Here is a 15,832-nt window from a genome sequence, read left to right on the forward strand (position 1 = left end):
TTGCTCCCTTTTAACTACTGATGACTTCAGTTCCCCATCTCCATTACTAAATGCATGAAGTGTCCTGGCTGCTGTACGGTGTGCCCCACAATTTAATTATTACCTCATTGATTTTTCATGTATTTCAATGTTCTCTTTTGTTAAGTCACAGGGCCCGTTCTGTTGGAGCAATGTTTGCTTTTCTTTCCAAGACTTCCTTATGGAATCATTTGGAGTCAAAGACGTTCTTGTTTGCCTCTTCTTTATCCCCATCCTGCCTCCACCCCTCCTCTGGAATGTCGGGCTGCAGCAGCCTGGAGGTTGGCCTGCACATGCAGACAATCCAGAAAGGAAACTCCCGGTTTGTACAAGATCTTAAAAAGGAAACAGTATTCCACCACTCACTCACCAACAAAAGGTACCTGATTTTTAAATGGTCTCTCTTTAGTATGCATTAAAGATCACGCATAATTTGCATCTATTAGCATTTTATTATACCACTGGCACTGGGGAAAGGAAAATGAAAACAATTATTGTATCCTCAGAGGACATTTCTTTACTTATAACTATTTTACAATAAATCATTTTTGTTTATCAGTTTACTGGATGCAGCAAATGGAGAAACACTGGAGACTAAGAGAGTTCTAAAAGCCTAGGAATTTATAGAGCGGCTCCACATGTTTTCACTGAAAGCCCTTCAAATACTTCTAACTCATTAAAATGAATTATGTCAATTACCACCAGTAGATCTGGAAAACATTTGAATCTGATGGAAGAGGACTTTTTTCCCCCTCCAATATCACAGAAATTCAGCTTTCCCTAATACAAGCAAGTTAATGCAGCTTAAACAATATCTGGATAAAAAGGAAGTGAACCTACAAGAATCCTCTCCTCAAAATGGAAAGAAAGTTGGCTCTCTGATATTCTGAGCACCAATTAGGGAGCCAGAGATTTGGAGGAGAACTCAAGAGACTATCTGGTCCATTCCACTGCCTTCAGGAAGGATATACCAAAAACGTCCCAGACCCAAGAGAGGTCATTTTGTTTTTCATATAGTCTGAAGGAGAATAGCACAAGAAATAATAATGTAAACTCTTCAGGCACTCTCCCACCATAGATTTTTAGAAAGCATGATATTTCTAACATTCTCCATTGGTCTTAGCAACGTCGAAGGCTAACATGTCAGTCCAAAAACAAAAAAGGATTCTATCCATTTTTATTTTCTCATAAAGATGACAACTATTATTTTAGTAGCCAATGCAAAACTCACTACTTTCTACTATAAGAATTATAAACAAAAAATAGACTTATAAAGTCAGAAGCAGAGAAAATGTCTGAACAAGGCTGCAACGTTTTAGAGAGAAAATTTAAGAATGTGAAATACCAAATAGTTTGTGAATTATAAAATAGCATTAGAATAGCTAGAAGAGCAGAATCATCATATAAATGAGCACTTATGATAGCGCTGAGAGATAGAGGATAAAGAGAGTGAGTGAGAGAAAGGGAAGAAGTCTTGCTGAGCTAAAAAAACTTAAAATGCCATAGATATTTTGTTTTCAACCCTGAAAAACATCTTGAACATAGCTGCAAGGATGGAATGGCATATCTTTCACTACAAAAGATAACCTATCAACTAATGCCTGCAGTTTGGAAACAAAACTGAACAAATTAATAGAAATCTGCTTTACTACTGAACAAGAATCTACAAATATGTTGTATTTCTCATCAGTGATGTGTGGTCCACAAATATTTTTATGAACTTAGATGTCTCATGAAAGTGGGTTTCTTATGATAAAAAATGATAATCTTGACAATAAAAGGTACTGACTTCTTTGATTTGCTAAATATTTGCTTCAGGTTCAGATAGTACTTGTTATTCAGATAGAGTCTATAGAATTTCAGTATAATAAGTGTAGATTTTAGAGAACATAATTTAGTAGGCATTTATAGACAATGAAACTCTTGTACAACTATTTGTAACCTAATGTATCCACAATTTCTATATTGAAGATTCTCTGTGTATATCTATTAATAAGAACTAATATTTTCATCTAAGACCATAGAAGTCATTCACTAGCTTTGGATCAATTTCCTCTCTCTGTGCCATTACTAAGTTGGAGAATGACCATCCGTTGGATGCTCTCACATTGACGGGGCCAAGAGTAGCATACTTAGAGATTCACTTCTGCGAGGGGGATTCGCTGCCCTTCCTGTGCCTGTTCTCACCTCTGTTCTCTCAAAACCAAGTTCTGATAAGGATCCACAACAAATAGTAGAAACTTCTAGAAACACAATTTAAACATTTTGCTTTCTCAGTAGGTGTTCTTTGCTGGGAGCTTTTCCTCTTTGAATTGTCTTTTTCTTCTGGAATCTCATGGAACTATTGCCATATCTCAGATCGAGGTTACCTATGCTTTGGAATAGCATTCCTAATCTACACAAACCTAGTAGGACTTAGTAGGATCAGCAAGGATTCAGAGAAAAGGAGACATTGAGGTCACACAAGTCTGTCTCCATACAGGCAAATGGAGTCTTAGTGACACCCTTACTGACATCCTTATATTGTCCCCCATTTCTAGGTAAAAGGGGGACAATATAAGGATTTGGGGATAAAGCATATGCTACTAATAATGTGTAATAATGTGTCTATTTGCCTAGTGTCTTATTTGAGAACAAGAGGTAGTTGATGAAAGATAAGGGATTCCTGTCAGTACTAACATTTTGCTTTTCTATTTGAAATGAGGGAGAACATCCATTTTTCAGAAGACCTGTGGTATTTCAGAATCAAAGAAGAGACACAAACCCTCTGTTGCAGTTGCAATGGTGTCAGGTATGTTCTTGGTCTGAGATGGCATGAGGACCACTAGGAACTTTTCCCTCTATGCTTAGGTTTAAGTGTATCTTTACTTGAGTGCTTAAAACAGTTTGTGGCAGCACATTTTTGCTCTTTCTTTAGGAAAGAGTTGGAAAACATCTATAGATCCATTCAAATCAGCATAGATTTTTATATATATCAAATGCTTGGAGGAAATTAGTGGAAGTTTAAAAGAAATACTAAAATATGATGTGTTTGGTACTTCTCTTAAAGGAAAATTCTGGATAAATTGTGAGGACAGACACTTTTTTTATTTAGGCAGGGACATATGAATCAGCAGAAGGCATACCTGAGTTGATTATTGGGAATGCAATTTGAATCAATTTCCAATGGAGAGAAACACAAAAATTTGAAATTCCTTTTATTTAGTGTTTATTAAAAAAAAATCATGGAGTGAAACAGCCACGTGTAGATCATGTGTAGATCACAGGCAGATGGTTTTTCTTTCCTCCACCCTCAAATTTAGAGTGCTTACCACCCAGTCAAGCACCATGTAGGAGCCTAATCAATATTCGTTAACCTCATGATCAGGTGCTTTTTTCTTTTTAATCCAAGTCACTTAATTCATTGCATTAAAAGCTGTGCAAATTTTGTATCATGTAATTTTGTTTCACTCTGTAAATGGGAAAGCTAAGGCTGATACTAAGGGCTGATTGCAGAGTGAGCGGTTGTACTCCTGGTTCAGAATGATAAACTTTGAATCCTTTTCTAAATGGTGGCCAAGCTTAAGAAATGAGCAGAGCTGACAATTAGGTGGCACTGAGCACAATTCCCCAAAAGATGGCAGCTACAAGGCAAGAAAAAATGAGGAATGAGATTTTTAGATTTAATGATTTTAAAATAACCTCAGAAAATGTCTTAATATTATCCAATATCAGAAGAGATTTGTTTTCTATTGTTGGACTTGGTTTCTTTCTATTAAACTATTGAATACTGGTCATCCTCCAGTTTCAGAAACTTAAGCAAATGGACCAAGAGAATTGGACACATTCGGCAGTTCTTTTTTATCAGCCCAACACCCTTTAGCCAAGCACCAGTGGAGCCCAACATCATGGCACATTTCCCCACAATATACTCACACTCAACCAGCACCTAGGAGGGAAAAGAGTGCGAGGGCTATTGAGCACTGAGAATTTTTCCAATGAATCACAATTATGTGAACACCTGTGCTAACTAAGTTTGTGCTGATCCACTGTGAAAATTTGCAAAGTGCTCAACAGCCCTGAGAATTTCTCATTTATTATCTCAGGTGGGGTGGTCTGCAACTGCACATTAGGTTGCAGTGTGAAGCATGTAAGGACATGCATTCAAGACCTCATCTAGGACCTTTTCATTCTACCTGCAGGGTACAGCTGTGCCTCTTAACAGGCCAGAGTTCTGCTTCTGAATTTCTGCCCAGAAAAGTTAAGGGCAAATCCAAGAACCCTTCATCTGCAAGTGAAATGATTGTAGAACATGCAGTACATTTACTTAGATTTCAACATTTTCCCACAGGATCGATCTTGTGAAGAACCTACTGATCAGTGATATTTTTATGAATCTATAGGGTTATCATATATTAACAAACTGAAAAAGTTAAAACTCTAAATGATGACAGGACTTTGCCCATAAACATGAATTTTGAACTACCACTGATTTCTCTCCTTAGGAGATAAAGATATAGTAAAACTGGTCTAGATTCCAAAGAATCTATAGGCTGCTTTATTTTTAGAGTCAATGATTGATGAGACTTGGAAAATAATTTGTGAATGAAGTCATCAAATCATCAAAATAGCTTGTTAAAGGCTAGATGTAAGCAGTGAAATTGAGATCAGTGAATATGCTGGATACAAGGTCGGTTGTCGATTCCACAATAAAGGTTCTACATCGGCTGGGGACAGTGGCTTTCTTTGAAAGTATCCTCTGTCTCAAGAACTATAAACTACTGTGTGGTCTCTGAATGTTAATGCAATGTCAGGAATAGACTTTTCTGAGTAGGTTTGTAGACATAACTGATATATTTACCAAAGATACTTCAGTGAAATATATATTTGTTACTTTGACTCATTAAGTTTAACAGGAGACAATAAATTTGAGAATATGGATATAAAAACTAGGGACTACCTTGGCAATATAATGTTTTGTTTTTTAAGTAATATACTAGACTCTGGGACTTAATTATATCTAACAACATCATGTTCTTACCAATAGGATAATTGTTCACAATAATCGGTGGCTAGTGCAGTTGTCATTGAAGACGACACTGTAGCATGAGATGACAGAGGAAATTATGAAAAGGGAAATGCTGAAGTTATTGAGCATTCCTAGGATAAGAATGTCAGTGGGAGACACTTGGGAGAAGCATTGCTGCTGGTTACCTTGGCTTAATGCTAACGATTCTCCTCATAAAAATTAACATTTTTCTGCATCAGTGTCCATGACACTCATTTCTAAGATAGGAATGTGTGCAGTTAGGTGTGTGCATGAGGAGGTGAGAAAAGCATCAGCAGGTTAGAAGAGGTCCATATATCACGTGCTTTCACCTGGAGATCAGACTCATTGGGTTTTATGAGCACCAGGCATATGCTAAGCACTTGACACGCATTATCTCATTTAATCCTCACAACAGCATGAAATACAAATGGGCCTCATCCCGTTTTGCAATATAAGAAAAATGAAGCTGAGAGAGTTTAATCCACAGTAATGTTAGAGGCAGACTTGAACCCTTGACTAGTTGGTGCAAAAACTCAAGATTTTAACTACTACACAATACTGCCTCCCAGTGGCTGGAATTTGGTAAGCATTCAGCCAAGGTCAGCTATTGAAGTCCTGTTTTTCTTAGAGGAAAACTGGTCTTAATCCCTCATGCTTATCTCAGTATCTCAAAGGCATGTAAGAAGTGGCCTTGCTTATCAGAATTATTGAGATGTTGACTGTCACTTATAAAAAAGTAGATGGTTCAAGCCAACCTCCAGTGTGCTTTCCAGCGAAGAGATAGGTGACCGCATTGTTTATGAAGCAAATACTTTGAATTAATTCCTACTCAAATATAAAAGTGCTTGATGTTCACCTAAAGCATGATCTGTGCAAACAAAATTCCCCTAAGCAAAGAGATTCTGTAGTACCAGCATTTTAAACTTGCATGGATATTTCCTTCAGTTGACACAAAGCATAAAATAAAATAACATTTAAAAAGAGAAATAAAAACCCAAAGAAGAAAAAAATAAAGCACATTTTTATACAAGGCTAAGAGAATTAGCTCATAGAGTATGTCATGAAGTTTTAAAGGAATTTTTTTTTCTTTAGTTTAAAGATATAAAAGTATATGTGTATAAAGAGGGACAAGATTTAATTGTACACAAAAAGCCTTAGTTCTGGGCAAAATCTTAAAGTATATATTTTCATGTGCACATCTCCAAAACACATCACACACACACACTCACACATAAACACACATATGCACACACTCACACACGCATACGCACACTATTGTTTTTCAACGCCCTGTCTCAACTCTCAGTCTCCTCTCTCCTCAACTTCCAAAGCATTCACTTTTTAGTGCTTCCACTTGGCTCCTATTCTCCTTCTTTACCTCAAAACCCAGTCAGACAACTTCTTCCAGTACAGACCTCTTCTCTTCACCCATCATAACATGACAGTGAAAAATTCCTTTTATTCCCAAGATATTGTTAGGTTACTGGTTCACAGATCATGTGAATATGGCCTTACTGAGGTCTTAATGAGTGATAAAAGCTTAATGTGTTATTTTACTTCCTCATATTTATCTCCTATTATGAACTCTTCTAGATAAAATGTCTCAAGTCAAAGGAATTAATTCCAAAAGATGGGAATTTCAGACCCTGAGATGCATTGGTGGGAAAGAGATTTTTCCAAGGCTGTCTTTGCTTTGTGTTCCTTAAAATATGCTCCAAAGGTGCGCGTTTACTTTATGTGTGTGTAAGGCTGACCATGGTGAACAGGTGTATTGAAAGATTACATTCCCTGAGAAGAGAGGTCACTGATAATGGCATTACTGCTGCCAGTTTTTACTTCCTATTAAATGGTGCCTCACTCCACACTTGATATCTGGTAAATGGATACTAGTGACCTTGAGTCAACAGTCTTTGCCTTCTTTAGACATCTGATGGCACTGTAACATTTTAAATTTATAATTGTGTTTACTTTTTAAATGGAGTTTAAACATCTTTAAACTGAATAGAGAGATTGAAATGAAGACACAGAGAACCTGTAAATGCTTGCATTGGCACCACATATCATACCAGTTATAATATAACTCAGCAGTGAATGCACTGAGATGGCAGAACCATTAGGGTGCATCACATTAATGTATAATTTGGGGTCTTTAAGTATCTGTGAATCATTGACATGATACATTGCCACCTCGTTTACCATCCACCATGCCAATGCACTGTCTTATGAGATTAATTGAATCTGGACTATAAGCTTTAAAAATTTCGGAACCAGCTTCTTCATTCATTATGAAGAAGATATTGTCTCTGGGAGCTCTAGCCTCTTCCTTGCTAGACATGGCAGAAACTCCCTTCTTTTGCCCTGACTTATCTCCCCAACTGTGGCTGGTGTCACCATGGTCTCTCCACATTTATGTATCACAACTGCCAAAAGATGAATTCCTCCATAGAGGGGATGAATTACCAGAAAGGCTTATTTTGTCATCACTCTCGTACTTTATAACGTTCTAAAATGTGGTTTTAAACAACAACAATAAAAATTCTTAGTATTGAAATTAAAACATCATAAACTAGAAAGCAAAGCATTCTTCTCATTCACCTACTAAATTACGAGACATAGGTGGCCTTATTCTCTGTTGGACAATGCACCTGTGAATTGTGTTTTATTCATATTCACAATGGGCGCCTACATAGTACTTAAAATAAATGAACCAATTCTACATGCATCAACACGGATAAATCTTGAAAACATAATTGTGAGTGAAAAAAAGTAGCAGAGTGATGACTTTATGTAAATTTAAAATCATAGATTAATATATTACCTATGGTACATGTGTATATAGTAAACAGGTACAGACATGGAGGTGAAAGTTACAAACCAATTTTAAGACACTTGGAGAGGAAGGGAGAATGATAGCGAAAGAGCTTCATGACATCAGCTGAGGGTCCAAAGGGGGTTTCCAACACTGTGTAACATTTTATCAGGAAAAAAGACAAGAAACAAATATTAAAACATTTTATAATGCATTAACATTTATTAAATCTTAGTGAATGTGAGTGTTTATTATTCTCTGTACTTTCATGTGTTTCAAACATTTCATAATAATAATAATACTGAAAATGATAAAGGAAACTTATTCATAATGGGAACTGGCTAGTAATTCTCAACAGTATCTCTTCCAAGTATTCAACTAAAATTTCCAAGGAGACATGAGAAAAGATGAAAATTCAAATGAGGGCAAACCAACAGGCTAATTCTAAAATCTGGGAGGAGTTGATTCATAATAAAAGTCTAGTAGGGCTGGATAGAGAAAATTCCCCCAGTTTTTAGGTAATAGCATATGTGTGGTTCATCTCCTGGGGAACAAAAAGTGTGTATGTGTGGTAATAGGGGGTGTAGATGGAGATCCCCAAAACAAAACTTTTTAAAAAGAAAATGAATCACGTTTATTGGAATATTTTGGAAAATATAGAAAAGGAGAAAGTAGAAAAGAGGAAGCCATGATTCTCTGTGTAAAGCCAGACAGTCCTGTTTTCAACCTCAGAGCTACTGTGGCTTCTGAAGGTAGAGAAGGGAAGGAGACATTCAATGACACTTCTTTAATTGATTGTACAATGAGGAGGTGTTCAGCCACTGTGGGACCCTCATTTCATGTCCCCCTTCGACCTTACAGCTCAAAAGCCACTTGGAATATATATATATATTTGAGATAGGACATTTTCTGTTTCCACATGAAATGTTTTTCCTGAATCTCTTTATTGCCTTTTCTTTTCTTAACTTTAGTTCCCTGTAGAAACATTCAGTGTCTGGAGAATAAAAAGGAGAGGAAAAAAAAGAAGCTTTTTTAAATTAAAAAAAAAAAAACCCAAAACTAAAGCACGCTACAGCATTGTTGGAAAGAACTAAAATTGCATTTTGGTGCCCTAACTTTAAATCAAGTGACTTGATTTGCATAAAGGAACATTTGTGGAGATAAATAGAATGCAGAAATGAATTTCTGGATTTTAGAATTTCTTCCTCTACTTTTATGTGAAGGATTTTTTTTATGATCAGATCATATATTCCTCACAAAAAAAAAAATGATTTTAAAGGAAACTCTGGTCCACCTTTATCTCTAATGGCCCGGTTGGGAGTTGCTATAATAATCCTCTTGCTTTTATGTGGCCATCTGGAGGCCTATTAAAAGGAGTATCTACAACAGACTCCCCAAGTGTGCTGAGTTTGTACGTTTTCACCAAGTCACCAAAACAGGAGCATTTTTCCTGCTGCAGGGAGAAATGACCCTTTACAGAGAGGGGTGGGGTTGGGGGGTGGGGAGAGAGAAGAGACAAGAACCAGCAAGAGGCACAACTTGACCTTTCACCCTTGCCATTGTGCACAAGTAGTAAGAACAGTGGTTGATTCTGGCGCATGCGTTTTAAGGGTACAAAGATCTACAGCAAGGTTTCTGTACACCTCTGGGGCTCTGCAATGAGATGGAAGAGGTTAGGGAACGTGGGAAGGAGAAACATTGAGAATTTAATGAAGCATCATGTTTCAACTGGGTAATATTCCTTTTTGATTTGTGTGGAAAGCAAATATGAAATATTGAAATAATATTTCAAGTTCCCAGTTTTGTAGCTCAAATAGATGTACAGAATATTCTTGCCTTTCTGAAAACTACACCTTTCATCAAAAGTATAATCCAACAGAGTTTAGGACATAGGGTAGGTTGTGAAATGGAATTAGAAAAGCGTTGACATTTGTCTTCAGTAGATTATTAAAATCGCCTTGGTAAGAAATCTGCTCATAACGACAGAACAAGTTAGCAGGGGCTGGATATCATTTGTCCGAAATAGAGTCTTTTCTCTACACTCATTAACCATCTCGCTCAGTAATGTGGTTTTATCCTATTAAACCTGATACATCAAAAATTAAAAAAAAAAAAAGAAAAATTTAGTTGCTGTCTCAAACTGCACTACAACTCAGATCTAGGACCAAATAAGACGCATTAATTGCTTTACTGCCTCTCCGCAAAGCCACTCTTAAAACATAATTCCTTAATGAAGTCCGTTAATTTGTTCATGGCAGTACACAAGCTGTTCAAAATGACACAGAATTGCACTCTGTTTTCTAACCCCTGCAGTTTCTTCTGTTAGTCACTCTGTCTTGTGTTGTTATCCCATGGATAGTAATTATTTTATAGTGGCTGTAATTAGGAGAGAATTAGGCTTGGTAAACAAAACCTGCCTTCTCCTGTTAATAGCTAAGGATAATAAATTTGGCTCTGACATTCACTATATTTGGACAAGGCTTGGCCTACTTCCAGTTTTCCCAATAAGAACTTTATTATATAATTATGCCTTGGAGGGGCTCATATTACAAGGTAATTTTTTTTTTGTAAAGACACATATTGCATGGCTTCCAGCCAGTAAATGATATACTGTAATATATGCCTCCAATAAATGTTTTAAACAAAATCTCTCTAAGCAATATCCTGCTACAAGTACACACTGCTCTTCAGCATATATTATTTACAGGATTTGTTTGTTGAGTTTTTCATAATGAAAATTATTTCCTTTTGCTCGCCTTGTCCAATATTATGACAGGTCTCTAAAGAAAGGCCTAAATTCCTTCTATCAGCAAATGACATGCTTGGATCTTCAACTTCCCATATCCTGGTTTCTGAAGGCAGTATCCACCAGAGGGAACAAAAAAAGGAGAGTATTTCAGCGACATTCTATTCTTCTGTAAAGATTAGCTGTTATTTTGCACAAGTTGTGGTGTCTTTGCCTGAAATGATTGATTTTCTTTTCCATTTTTAACATAAGTGAAATAAAATTATTGTGTTCCACTGCAAGGCAGACCTCTGATGATTCATTCGCCTCTGGTTGAACCCTTACTGAAAGGGTCACTCAAACTTGTATAGATCAAGAATAATACATGACATCACAAAATGCTAAAGTGAGGAGAACAACACTGCAAACAGGTTCAAAAACAAAATTGTAAAAATGCAACGTCGACTTAGAAAAATTAGGAGAAAAGAGGCATAAGTGAGATTAACTTCAGAGGAAGAAAAAGGTATTGGATTTTAAGTAAGTGTAAAGACATACGATAGTTTTCTTAGGAGCTAAATTCAAAATTAGAGCAATTCTTAATTCTCTAATATTAGGCATAAAGAGGTTACAAAGGAGAACAATACTACTTTTAAAAGTACTTTGGAATTTTTACCCCAGACACTGAGGTTATATTTAAAATCCTATGTAAAGTGGAAAATTAAGACAACCCACACATGCAAAATCCACTCCCCCTAGAAAAAAAAACTGTGTCTCGATTGTCTGCATACTAAAGGAAAGAATTTTCCCTAGGATTAGCTAGATATCTGTCTTAGTTATCCCCGTTCACTTGGAACGTGTATCAGGGCTTGCAAGTCACTGTTAAAAAGGGAGTCAACTGGTTTCTTAGATGATTCTTAGCGTTGATTAGGGATCCTCAGTTTATTTAATCAGATTTTCAAAGGGCCCTGCAGTGGAAGTTCATATGAATGACGCATATGCAAAAAGTCTTCTTTCAAGTGAGCTTCAATTCCCTGCCTCTCTATTCCAATTTCTGGAGAAGACAATAAGTGGCTGCTTTTAGCAAAGAGCGTCTTGAATTGCAGTAGATAGCTTTGGAACCAGAAGTTTCATTGTCCTCTGCTCCTCCATTTCTGCCCTAGTGTCGACCAGAGCACGGAGCCCAGAGACCTCTGTAATTATTCTCTACTTATTGTCACAAAACCTTGAACCTAAAAAAATGAATGAGTGTTTATTATATTTCTGTTTGTTAAATAGCACAGAGTTTTGGCATTCAAATCTAAGGCTTTCTTTAGGAAAAATAATTGTCATTGTTCTGTTTCAAGAACGCCATTCTGTGTCAGTTAAACTATCAAAAATGTGTATTCTAAACTGACATGATCGCTGGGGAAATTAATGGTAATTCAGTTCAATTTAGCATTTATTGAGTGTCTACTACATGCACTGAAGTTTCAGGAAATTTTTAAAGTAGGCAAGATTTTTTTTTTACTAGTTTAAGTAGCTCAAAGCACTTAATGCAAAGATCTTGTTTATCCTTAGGAAATCCCAGACGGATGAAGCGGAAGGTCTTGTCTCCTGCTCCGACAGTGGCTGCTACTGCTGCTGCTGCTTCTTTTCTTCTTTGCTTTACAGAAGAAACAAAAGCACAGCAAGATTAAGTTGCATGCTCACAACAATGCAGTAAATCAATGGTGAAATATTGTCCGAGACCAGTGATTCAGAAGTCAATCCTCTACGTGGAGCTCCTCTCCTGTTCTGCTCTTTCCCTGTCATATTGGTATTACGTTGATGTAGGCTTTAATTAGAAAAAATATGTTTTACTATTGCTGATCAGTAAGTACCAAATCTTCATTGCTCATAGTAACAGTAATCACAAAAATAGGAGAAGAGAATGGGGAAGTATTTCAGCTTCGTATGTGCCAAAATTTTTTTCCCTGTGAGAAAATGACCTGCATGGAACTAACATCATTAAGTGACAGGTTTCACATTTTAGCCAGAAAGGAAGTTATTTTTCAGACTTTTTTTAAGTAATGGGAAGTGCTTTATTAGGATGCAAAAATTACCATTACCGTACTTCCTAAGTGGCTGAAATGATCATTTTGATGAGTCTGTAAACAGACTGTCAGAGAGAGATGCTTTGGATTTTGAAGGCACATGTTGGCACTAAAATTAAAGACCTTTTGTCCCCATAATGAATTTGAAAAAAACAAAAATAGTGACTCAAAAAATGACAGAATCATAGACACTAGAGATGGCACAGACCTAATAAGTCATCTCATTTACCCCCTCACACACGGTTCTCTAGAGGACATTTGTCCCTCATTCTAGAATTGTGTCTTTCACTTCTGAGGAGACACTTCCACTGTATCACTTGGAGGAGAGCAATCTTAAATCTTGACTTGCCAACCTGCCCTGGTCCTAGCCCTGTACTCAATACACTGGCTAAGTGAAGACCTTTTCTTTACCCCCTTCCATGACCCATTATGTCCTTGAAATTTCCTGCTTACAAAATTCCCTCCTAACTTCAAAGCATATGACAGTCCTATGGAGCTGGGTCATGATTTGGCCACTCTATTAAGTTGTTTTAATCCATCCTCATAAATCAATCCCTTTAGCTCCTTCATCATGGTGATGGCTGTTTTGTGACATCCTACCATTTTTTGACATGATTCTCCTACTGAAATCTCTCAGCCTCAAGCAGAATTCTAGGTGATGACTGTGTTTGACCAGTACAAAGTAATAATAATAATAATAACTATGATGACAATAATAATAATAAATCTCCCATAAATTTGCAGGTATTAGTACACGAGGGAGTAGAAGGCAGAAACTCCTGAATCGGAAGGTAAAGAAAACCTCATCCATGGCATTTTTAAAGTTTTTTCTCCCCAAAGCCCCAGTACTTAGTTGTGTATCCTAGTTGTAAGTCCTTCCAGTTCCTCTAAGTGGGATGCCACCACAGCATGGCTTGATGAGCGGTGTGTAGCTCCGCACCCAGGATCCAAACCTGTGAACCCCAGGCCGCCGAAGCAGAGCATGCGAACTTCACCGCTCCACCTCTAGGCCAGCCCCTTATCCATGGTGTTTTGCTGACCCTCTATCCTACATGCTGCATTCACTACAGAAAGCATCCCTATCCTACACTGTGTACAATAAGATATGGTCTGGCTGGAAAAAACAAAAAAAGTGCGTTTGTATCAGAGCAGTTAACTTGGCTTCCACAATTCCTCCCCTGCTGCTCGTAGTCCCACTTCAGCTGTATTTCACTCCATTAACTACAGCAATGGGCATTTGCTCTCAATAAATGTGTGTGGGTGTGTATGTGCGTTTGTATTTGAAAAGAGTTTATGCAGACAACCCCAAATAGCTTCAAAAGTGATTGTGCAATTAACGAAACTATTTCCCTGTTGCTGATGGTTATTTCTTAAAACATCGTCTGCCAGCCTAGGCTACTGAGATTGATGTTCTGAATATATTTTTCTTTTTAAACTCTAAGGAAATATCTTCTTCGTGTCTCTGCCCTAACTTCATCACTCTTATCCTCGATCTTTCTCGTAGTCTGATTGTGAGATTAATTCCCAGAGGGCTATCAACATCCACTGTGGATGTTAAAGAAACAGGTTCAGGTTCAGGTCTTGTAGGGTTCTGAACTCTCTGCAGACTGTTCCGGGCACTTTGAACTGAAGTTTTGAATTTTTCTATTAGCTAGTGGAAATGGTAAAATAAGCTCTAACACAGTGGCTTCCAACTGCGGCGAGCTTAGCGCAAATCGGATCTGCTTAGACAGGGTAAAAGACAATTTGGGATTTACCTGGGAAAGTTACTATTGTCACAGCATGTTTTAGGTTTTGCTGGAAAAAAAAAAATGGTATTTGGGAAACAGTTTAATGCTAATAACCTGACATGTAAGTTGAATTGAGTCTCTTTTATCCTAACAGATATATATGCCATAAGATGGAGTTTCAAAAATTTGCTCGAGAATATCCATGGTCATTACTCAGTAGCTAATTAAATAGAGAAAGATCAATATCTCTGTCAATTGAAATTTTAGGTAAGTTTGAGAAAATCAGCATAATTTCTTAAGCTGGCATTCATGTAGAAGGCCAGGCACAGGCTTTGTAAAATATGCCTGAAATGTTATCCTAAAGTATACAATAGGAAAAGATGAACAGTACTGATGCCCAAGCTTAAGAATTTTGGGAGATAGCTGTTTGGTCAATGAATGCCTCTCCTCTGTTCGGCAATTCCTAGGGTGTCTTTTATAGGAATAGGGCCTTACATAACTTAAAATGTGGTTTATACTACGAATTTATCAGCAATATTTTAGTTTACACTAAGCATTAAATGGCTGATCATTTATAATGTACAGGTTTTAATGAGGAAGCGTAAAGACCCCATAAGAGGTGTCATTAAGAGGCATTAAGAGGCAGAAAGGAGAAACCTAACATTCTGAGAACAAACTTGACAATTCTCTTAACCACATCTTCCTCAGATCAAGGGTTAGATGATCTTGGGCAAAAAAACAAACAAAAAAACCCTCACCACTCCTTGAACCTCAGTTTCTTTATCTGTAAAATATGAGGTTTAGAGGTGATTTGTGCAGTAACCTTTTAATTTTTTCTCAATGTGAAAACCATGCCTTCCTCATTAGGTAGCCATCTCTCCCTTTTGGACTACAGGGCTAGGAACCTAACCCCACTGGCCCAATCTGAGTGTCTTTCTGGAGAAGCTCGATTTAAACAGAAATATACAGAAGTAGAAGAGAGTCAGCTGAGTCTCCTGAAGGGGGCACCCAGAGAGAAGCTATGCAGGTCCACTGCTGAGGTCTCCACCCTGTTTCAGTGCTCCTGGAACTTTGTAGCCTAGCAACTCCTTCAATTTTGTGAGTTGTCTCTGTGGCCTTCCGATAACTTCCCTTCCTCCTTTTTTAGCTAAAACCCAATGAGAGTCCATTGCCAGTGTCTCCAATCAAAGAACATTCACTGATGCAATCGTCTTGCTGCAAAATATCTCATCTGATGGGATGAGAGAGGCCTCTCCACTTTCCCAGTGGTTGTTGACTTTGCATAATAGAATCGAATGGGGAAGAGGGGTCGGAAGCAAACAATATCGGGTTCAAACCCCCATTGTACACCCTTAGTCAAGCGACTTCTGTTTTCAATTTAGTGTCCTCTCTGTTAAATAAGGATCCTAATATACACCTTGACTTGTCAATAGGATTGTTCATTGAGAA

At 37.3% G+C, this 15,832-nt stretch overlaps 1 long non-coding RNA gene across 1 annotated transcript; it reads left to right on the plus strand.

The window, feature by feature from the left end:
• The first annotated feature begins 263 nt into the window (after positions 1-263).
• On the plus strand, positions 264-12,432 carry LOC139076804 (uncharacterized). Its single transcript, XR_011528786.1, has 3 exons — positions 264-397; positions 2,723-2,809; positions 12,139-12,432. It is a non-coding gene; the product is annotated as an uncharacterized lncRNA (long non-coding RNA).
• Positions 12,433-15,832: the final 3,400 nt, after the last annotated feature.

This window comes from Equus przewalskii, chromosome 17 (assembly GCF_037783145.1).
Source record: "Equus przewalskii isolate Varuska chromosome 17, EquPr2, whole genome shotgun sequence".
NCBI lineage: Eukaryota > Metazoa > Chordata > Mammalia > Perissodactyla > Equidae > Equus > Equus przewalskii.